At 46.3% G+C, this 9,693-nt stretch overlaps 1 protein-coding gene across 4 annotated transcripts in view; it reads left to right on the top strand.

The window, feature by feature from the left end:
- Window positions 1-7,653: 7,653 nt before the first annotated feature.
- The window catches only part of Arih2 (ariadne RBR E3 ubiquitin protein ligase 2), a 55,099-nt gene continuing 53,059 nt past the window's right edge, over window positions 7,654-9,693 (top strand). For all 4 annotated transcript variants that reach the window (XM_038322027.1, XM_038322025.1, XM_038322028.1 and 1 more), the window contains exon 1: window positions 7,654-7,821. The gene's annotated coding sequence lies outside the window, so the exon portion shown is untranslated. The remainder of the gene's footprint in view (window positions 7,822-9,693) is intronic.

The raw sequence follows: 9,693 nt of genomic DNA, 5'->3' as shown, positions 1-9,693 counted from the left end.
CAGGTAATGAGTGAATGGATGTGCCCTGTGTGGGAGCTGGAGAGACAGCTCAGCGGTTTGGGGAATCAGCTGCTCTTTCGGAGAACCCAGGTTCTTCTCCCACCATCCGAGGGCACCATACAACTATCTAAAACTACAGTTCCAGGAGACCCAGTGCCCTCTCTCAGCCTCTGTGGGCACCAGGTACACAGACATACATGGAGGCAAAGACTCAAACACAAAGTAAAAAAAATGAATAAATATATCTTTTTTAAAAAAAGGTTTGTGGGAGAGGGGTATGGAGTGATGCTAGCGTTTTTTTGTCCTGAGCGACTCAGGGTTGAGGAAGAGTCAGGGCAGAAGCAGATTATAATACGGTAAAGAACATTTTAGACATAATTAGTTTAAGATGTCTATTAATAGATCTATCCCTTGATCCAGGATTCTGAAGAGAGGCTTGGGCTAGTGGCTAAATTTGTTATTAATCAGTGAAGTTAGATGAAAATGCTCAGAGATGGAGCCCTTTCCCTTCTAGGGTTCAAAGTACAGACAGATGAGGAACGACCTAGAAAACAACCAGAGAAGTAACCAAGAAGTAGGAGACCAAAGACTGCAATCACTAAGAGGAAGGACCTAAAATGGGGCCAATGGGAACAAATACATGAGGTAGGGAAGGGAGGATAAGAAAGGACAGTAGAATCAGGAAGTGCTGAGCACTGGCTCGGTCCCAAAGAGGACAGATGAATGGAGGGCAAGGAGGTTGGAGCAAAGCAGGAGCAACCTCTTCTCTTAGGAGGTAATGAGGCCCTGTGGAAGAATTTCAGACACAACAATGACATGATCGATTTCTTTTGAAAAATCTATCTTAATTGAATCAGTTTGTGTGGAGAGAGACTGGGGCAGCAAAACTGAGTGAGATAATTATAGCAGCATAGGACAGGGAGAGCGAAGGCATACGTTAAAAAAAAGGAACCTGAGGCAATAGGGGAAAATCTGCAGCAGTTGTTGGTTCCATTGTGTTTTGATGCTCAGAGGACTCGGCTATTTAAGAGATGGCGGTCACGAAGACCTCAGGAGAAAGAATGTGTGTGTGTGTGTGTGTGTGTGTGTGTGTGTATCCATGTATATGCACACACATATGTGTATATATAGACTTCCTAAGACTGTCCACTGGTAACAGTGACACGGGCATGGCTATGTACACCTCTAATTCTCTAGCTCTGGAGGGTGGATAGTTAAAGGCCAGAGTGAGCACCTGTCAAATGGAAAGTGGGCCAGAGGTGTGGCCCTGGGGTTAGGAGAGTGTGCTGCTTGACCATGAGGATCTGATTCCCTCAAGGACAGAACAAGCTGGGCATGGCTGTGTGATTGCCTGTAACCCCAGGACTGTTATGGGGGCAGAGACAAGAACTTGTTGGCTGCCAGCCTCGCCCAAAAAGTCATGTTCCAAGATCAAGGAGAGACTCTGGTCAACGTAATGAGGTGTTGAGGGACACTGATACCTCCTTTGGTTTCCATACCTATACACAGGCTCATGCAGTCCCATCACCCCTACTGATCACACACACACACACACAGAGCACTAAAAAATGTTAGCCATGGTGGGTCATGTCTAACTGTAATGCTAGCACATGAGACGTAGAGGCAGAGGATAAGGTCATCCCTGCCCACATAGAGATTCTTATTTTTGTTTTTATGGTTTATTTAACTTTTATTTTATGTGTATTGGTGTGAAGTGTCAGATCCCCTGGAAGTGGATCTTCAGACAATTGTGAGCTGCCATGTGGGTGCTGGGAATTGAACCCAGATACTCTGGAAGAGCAGTCAGTGCTCTTAACCATTGAGCCATCTCTCCAGATCTTTCTTATTTGTTTTTGAACCAGGTCTTTTGGTCTTTAGCCCTTGCTAGACTAGAACAGGCTGGACTTAAACTTGTGCTGACCCTTCTGCCTCTGTCTTCCAAATGCTGGGACTACAGGTGTGTCCCATGATTCCAAGCAATGCATAAAGTTTTTGGAGACCAGTCCAAGGTACCTAAGATCCTATCTAAAATAATAAGTGAATAAATAATAAAGCAAAAACAGAAAGGGGAGGAAGAGAGAAGAAAAAGAAGGATGTGCTTGCTAGACTCATGTCAACTTGTGAGATGACAAAAATAAAATATCTGAGAGGAACCTCAGTTAAGAAAAGGCCTCCATAACATCAGCTGTAGGCCAGCCTGTGGAACATTTCTTAATTAGTGATTGATGGGGGAAGGCCCAGCACACTGTGGGTGGGCTAGGCTGGGGATCCTGGGTTCTATAAGAAAGTAGGCTGAGCAAGCCCATGATGAGCAAGTCAGTAAGAAGTATCCCTTGAAGGCCTCTGCATTGGCTCCTGCCTCCAGGTTCCTGCCTATTTGAATTCCTATCCTGACTTCATTCAATGATGTAGACATGTAAGTCAAATAAACCCTTTTCTCCTCTGCTTATTGTCAGTCATAGTGTTTCCTCACAGCAATAGAAACTCTAAGACAGAGAATAATAATTAAGTATTATTAATATTGTTATCATGAAGGAAATAAAGAATAAGAAAGGATGGCACTTCTGGATCCAAGAGCCAAAAGGCCAAAAGGTGGGTAAAGGGAAGACATTTAAAGTCTTATTAGGTGTAACGCTTAGCTATTGGTGACATTTAAAAGCTCTCCAGAAGTATTACCAGTGGTAGATTAAAAAACAAGCAGCTGGGCTGGAGAGATGACTCAGCGGTTAGGATCATTGGCTGCTTCTCCAGAGAACCCAGGTTCAATTCCCAGCACCGACATGGCAGTTCACAACTGTCTGTAATTCCAGTTCAGGGGACCCAACATCCTTACACAGACATACATGCAGGCTAAACACCAACGCACATAAGATAAAAAACAAACATTAAAACAAACAAACAAACAAAAAACCCGAACAGCCAGGCTGGATAGATAGCTCAACTATTAAGAGTATTGGCTGGTTCTTCCAAAAGACCAGGGTTTGATTCTGTCCAGTACCCACAAGTCGGTTCACAGCTGTCTATAACGCCAGTCCCAGTGGATCCAAAACCTCTGGCCTCCCTGGGCACCAGGCACATGCTTGGTGCACATATATACATGCAGGTAAAACACCCTTACACATGAGTGCTGGGAATCAGAATCAAACATGGGTCCTCTGTACTCCTAACTACCAAGCCATCTCTTCAGCTCCATAAAAAGAAATAAGTATTAAAAACAACAAAGAAGAGGCCATGTGTGGTAGTGCTTCTGTTGTTTGTTTGGGTTTTTTGTTGTTTTTTTTTTGTTTGTTTTTTTGAGGCAGCGTTTACTCTGTGCAACAGTTCTGGCTGTCCTATGGAACTCACTTCATAGACCAGGCTATTCTCGAATTTACAGAGATCCACCTGCCACTGCCTCCCGAGTGCTGGGATTAAAGGTGTGTGCCGCCACCACCCAGCCTGTAGTGCATATCTTTAATCCCAACAATCAGGAGAACATCTTTGAGTTTGAGGCCAGCTGGTCTATATATTAAGTTCTAGGAAAGCCAGTACTACATAGAGACCCTGTCTCAAACAAAGATACAAACAAAATACTGAACATCCAGCAAAAAAGACACCTAGAGTCAGTTGTTATTTTAAGTGGTTTGGAAAAGGGAAACAGAGTTTAAGTAGGGTTTATTTGTTTAGCTTTAAATGGGGAGGAAGGGGACTTTGTGCAGATGAGTGCACGTTCACCCACCCTCTTTTACTGACTGGATGTCTTATGATGGAAACTTAGAGACCAAGACTTCGGCTACTTCCAGTGTTGCTCAGTCTCCTTCAGCTCCTCCTAATCCTAGGCTAGCTATGTGCATTGTGCAGAGGTGTCAGCTGCAGATCACCTCTCATATTGAGGCCATCCTTTCATGAGCACGTTTGTGTCAAATCTGCCCCTTCCTGACGAACCACTCTATTTTCAATTACTCATTGTTTTATTGGAGGGGCTTAAACACAGGTGATTAGTCTCATAATATAAGAAGCTATTAGTCTTAGATACCAAATAAGGGTCTTGCTTATGACCTATAGAAGGAGCCTTTTCCTTTGTCCACATGGTAGAGCTTTTATTTTAGTATTTTTGAGAAAAGTTCTCACATTGTAGCCCTGACTAACCTGATGTTTGCTATGTAGTTCAGGCTGGACACAGACTCATGGTTGTCTTTCTCTTTAAGCCTCTGGAGTGCTGGGATTAAAAATGGGCCATCTTTGTTATTCTGTTTTAGATCATGTCTTGCGCTAAATTTTTAATTTTTTTTTCTTTTTGAGACAAGTTGTCTCTGTGTAGCTTTGGTGCCTGTCCTGGAACTTGCTCTGTATAGACCAGGCTGACCTCGAATTTACAGAGATCTTCCTGCTCCTGCCTCCCCGAGTGCCAGGATTAAAGACATGTGCCACCACTGCCTGGGCGAATTTTTAATTTTTAAAACATTTTATAAGCCAGGAGGTAGTGGTACACACCTTTAATCCTGGCACTTGGGAGGCAGAGGCAGGTTAATTCGAGGCCAGCCTGGATACAGAGCAAGTTCCAGAAAACCCAAAGCTACACAGAGAAACCCTGTCTTGAAAAACAAACACAAAGAAAAGTCTTATGGGAACGAGCGTTTTGTATGTATACACACATGTGCATCACATCTGTGCAGTGCCTGTAAGAGAGCACAAAATCCCTGGAAATGGATTTCGAGATGGTTGTGTGCTTCTGTGTGGGTGCTGGGAACTGAATGAAGGTCTTCTACAAGAGCAGAAAATGCTTATAAGTGCTGAGCCATTTCTCCTGCCCCAAACTTAATTTTATACACACACACACACACACACACACACACACACACACACACACACAGTTAATTTTGAACCTTTAGTGAGAAATATGTATGCATACGGGCACACACACTGGAGCTCAAGAACCCCATTGCTCGGTGCATCATTGAGAGGAGGTCAAAGTCACAGACTATACAACAAACATACACGGTCACAAAATGCCAAAGCGGTGGCTAGCAAGACTCAGTCTCCTGTTCTATGATATTTTGTGTTCTGGCAAATAAAGCTCGCCTGGAGATCAGAGGGCAGAGCTAGTTATTAGTTAACCATAGAGGCCAGGCAATGGTTACACACACCTTAATTCCAGCACTTGGGAAGAAGCAGGAAGATAAGGAGTTCAAGGCCACTCTGGACCACCTGAGATTGAACCTGTCTGAAAGAGAAACAACCAGGCAGGGATGATTCACACCTTTGATCCCAGAACTCAGTATCTCAAGCCTTTGGTCCCAGTACTTGGGAGGCACAGGCATTTAATCCCAGAACTAGGAAGGTGGAGACAGGAATGTAAGGCGGGTGGAGAAGGATCTCAGTTCCATTCAGTCTGAGGATTCAGAGATGGGATTGATGGGATTGACGTCATTCTTTCTAAGACTCTGTAGAGTTCCTGGTGGGTAGCTGCTCGTGTCTCTGACCTTTCAGCTTTCACTCTCACTGACTGGGTTTTTATTGTTAAGACTAATTAGGACTGTGCTTCAGTCTCCACGTCACGCAGCAGCATTGGGGATCCCAAAGTGGACTGGGGAAATATGATAAAAAAAATTTTTTTTTTAGTTTTTTTTTTTTTTTTTTTTAGTTTTTCCAGACATGGTTTCCCTCTGTAACAGCCCTAGCTGTCTTGAAACTAGCTCTTGTAGACCAGGCTGGCCTCGAACTCCAGAGATCCGCCTACCTTTGCCTCCCAAGTGCTGAGATTAAAAGCGTGTGCCACCACTGCCCAGCACATGATCAAATTCTGGGCACTACAGATGTGTGCTCTAAAGCGCAAGCACCTCAAACAACATGTGCACTCTTCCTCATAAATGTCTCGTCATGCTCATAGTCCGTATTCAACTCTTTGGGTCCCTTGGCCAGGTATGAGGTGCCGCCTACTGCCACCAAATTAGACTGAACTTCATGATGTTTATTCAGACGTTGGATACCCAGAAGCCATATGTGCCTATGCTGTGGCACATGCAAGCCCAGGAGATTGTAGGTGAGCAGCATTATGTTGCCATACTGGAGCTTGAGAGTGACTCTAAATTTTTGAAAAATTTATGTGTGTGTGTGAGCCTTTGTAAGTATATGAACACTATGAGTATCCATGAGCCCATGGAGGCCAGAAAAAGGCAGTCATGAACCTCCACGAAGGTGTTGGGAACAGAACTCTTGTCCTCTGTGTTAGGAATAGTTCTTAAGATGAGCCTCTCCATCGACGCAAATAATTCCAGTCAGACCAAATTAGACCAATAAAAGATGGCCATGTTGAATGCAGCACTCCTAGGTGGTCCGGAAAGCATGAAGGGGGGGGAGACCACGTGAAACCCGGAGACCACTGTGTTCCTTTTCTGGAGGGCAGCCCAAATGGCCTGTGGGAGTGGTCAATGCTTGGCGGGCTTTCCCGAGTCTGGACAAAGGCATCTCCCAGGGGAGGGCTTGAAATGGAACTTCCTGTTCCAGTCCTGCTCCAAGGTTGGGTGCCAGGGGCTGGGGTGACGCTTTCACCCAAGCACGCCACAAGAGCAGAAGGGGTTTTAGTCACTTTGTTTTTGTTTTTGTTTTTTTTTTTTTCTTCGAGACAAGGTTTCTCTGTAGCTTTGGAGCCTGTCCTGGAACTAGCTCTGTTGACCAGGTTGGCCTCACAGAGTTCCGCCTGCCTCTGCCTCCTGAGTGCTGGGATTAAAGGCGTGCACCACCATCGCCTGGCCCTTAGTCACTATTAAGTGCATGCATGTGTGAGGTATTGGAATTCTAAGGACAACCATTCCACAGTACCTGCAGGGAAAGGGGGCTGGAATTGGCCCCAAGGCTCCAAACCAAAATCCAAGGTTCCATCAAGTTTCTCATAAAACGGCACTGGCTAGGTGCAAGTCATCTAAAAAAAGGTGCTCCTCCCTTACTCACTGGGGTGGATCTGTTACCAGTAACTCAAAGGGTAGCTGAAAGTAGTTTGCAGACAACATACGGATCCTTTGCTGGCAGCATCATGATTTACATGGATATGTTTGTCAACTCAAGTACCCAAGGTCACTGGTTGTCCTAGTTTGCTTTCTTCTGCTGTGATAAGACCATGACAACCAGCAGGTGGTGACAGTCAACTCCCAGCATGGTTCAAGTCAAGCCACGGTTGCCCGGAAACTATGATCCTTTTACCTACTCCATTGTCCCCTGAATGTTTTCTCATGCTCTACGTCAGAGTAGAAACAGCGAAGTAAGGAGATGGTCAGAAAAAAAGATAATTAAAAATATCTCAGTTAAGGGCCTGAGAGATGGCTGAGTGCACCCGCTTGCTGCCAAGCCCAGTGTTTGATCCTCGGAAACCACATGTTGGAAGGAGAAAAACCGACCCTGGAAAGCTGCCCTCTGACCTCTATACGCGAGCCGTGGCACACACATTAAATTTAAGAAAATATAAAATATGTATCTAATAAAGACGCTGGTAGGCGAAATCTAGGGAAATAAAAAAACCTAGATCATTCCTTCAAAAGTGACCTCTGGGCAGTTTCTCCCGGGGAGACTCAACGTTGGACCGCTAAGAAGCAATGCCTCAGCCTGCGCATTTGTTAGAAGCCTGTTAGATTCTCCGGCGACCGCGGGCCGACCCCTACCGGAAGTGACGCGCTGCGCGGAACACTTCCGGAGCTGCGGGGACGGCTCCGCCGGAGGAAGCAGCGCGGGCCCGACCCGCGTCCGCCCGCCGCCTCCGCTGCCGCTACGCTCCAGTCAGGCTCCTGTGGCCCAGCTTGACCTGATCTGGCCGGCCTAGGCTCTGCGGCCTCAGGGCCGCGGCTCCCGGTAAGTGCGCGGCGTGAATCGAGGCCTTGTTTACTCTGGCTGGCCGCTGGGGGGGGGGGGTCCCCGCGCGCCTCCCCGGCGCGGTCGGGGCTCCGCCTTCGCCGCCGCCTGCGAGTCCGGGGCGTCCCGGGTCCCGGCGTTCCCTGCCGACTGGGAAGGAGCTCTCCCGGAGGCAGCAACCGGCACCACCAGGCGCGCGGTGTGTCTCCGGGGCTTCTCTTCTCGTTGCCTCCTTAGCTCACCGAGAGGTCGGAGGCCAGCGCCTCTGGCTGGCGGGCGCCGATCCACTTGGGCCTGCCCCGCCGAGCACTCCTGGAAAACGGGCTACGCCGGAGGCTCCGGATTTGAGCCGTGTTTGGGAGCTTTTGCTGTGCCGCCTGTACTGTTTGTTAACGCCCGTCTTGTGAAAAGTCCTCCCTGCGCGTGGTGCCGTGTCCGCGCGGATTCTGGGAGACCACGGCGCATCGGAGAGGCTTGCGGTCACGCCCGACGCCACTGGTCTAGACTCTAGAGAGGCGGTCGTGTTCTCCGACGAGTTGGCCTTAGTTCTGATTGTTACTCTTGTCTCGTAGAACTTTGTCACGATGAACACGTTCTAGACCTTTGGTGTTTGAGTATGCTTGCCACTTGGCACACAGGCCCATTTAGTATTTGACATGTAGTTAGTATGTCTGAGAAACTATACTTACTTTTTAAAGTAAATTTTAAGTAACTTCACACAATTAGTGGCTACATATCATTATTAGGACAGATACAGCTCCGAGTATTTTTGTTGTTGTTATTTTCGTTTTGTTTTTAGACAGGTTCTCTCCACACAGCCCTGGCTGTCCTGGAACTCACTCTGTAGATCAGGCTGGCCTCGAACTCATAGAGATCTGCCTGCCTCTGCCTCCCAAGTGCTGGGATTAAAGACGTTTATCTTCATGTCTGGCCTGTGCTGAGCCAGGCCGTGGTGGTGCACGCTTAATCCTGGATCTCTGTGAATTCGAGGCCAGCCTGGTCTACAAGAGCTATTTCCAGGACAGTTCCAAAGATACAGAGAAACCCTGTCTCGAAAAACAAAACAAAACAAAAAACAAAAAGAAAGAAAAAGAAAAACAAGTTGCTGATTCATATTTTTCAGCCAAGTAGTTTTCTTTGAAAATGTAGTTAATGAATGACTATTGAGGGCCAAGTTTTGTAACTGGAAGAAGCATCTGTTAGACTCACCAAATTTCTGTCCTGTTGTCAATTATAAGAGATCTTTATCCTTTTTATGTGATCGTGTCAGCTCAGAGTGAGTGGCAGGTTTTATGGAGATAACTTTGGCTCTTGGAAAAAATACTAATTATGCCATTCCTGTCTGAGATATAGGCATATTTAACATCTTGAATACGTTCTGATATTAAGAAAATAACACATTGGCCCTTTTAAACAGAGTCTTGTGTTTTGTATTTTGAGACCCTGTCTTGCTGTGTAGCCCAGGCTGGTCTCCAACTTTTAATCCTCCTGCCTAAACTCCCAAGTTTGGATTGCCAGAATGTGCCACCAAGACCAGCAAGGCCAACGTTCCTTCAAGAATCAGCCTTGGGGCTGGAGAAATGGCTCAGTGGTTAAGAGCATTGCCTGCTCTTCCAAAGGTCCTGAGTTCAATTCCCAGCAACCACATGGTGGCTCACAACCATCTCTAATCAGGTCTGGTGCCCTGTTCTGGTCTTCAGGCAGAGAGAATATTGCATACATAATAAATAAATAAATAAATATTTAAAAAAAAATCAGCCTTAATGGTGGCACTCACATTTAGTCTCAGCATTCAGGAGACTGTTCTGTGTGAGTTTGAGGACAGTCAGGTCTACATAGAGAGACCTTGTCTCAAAAATATGTATGTGTGTT

This window comes from Arvicola amphibius, chromosome 3 (assembly GCF_903992535.2).
Source record: "Arvicola amphibius chromosome 3, mArvAmp1.2, whole genome shotgun sequence".
NCBI classification, from domain to species: Eukaryota; Metazoa; Chordata; class Mammalia; order Rodentia; family Cricetidae; genus Arvicola; species Arvicola amphibius.
The sequence above is the reverse complement of the archived record's forward strand: the minus strand, read 5'-3'. Positions and strand labels throughout refer to the sequence as shown.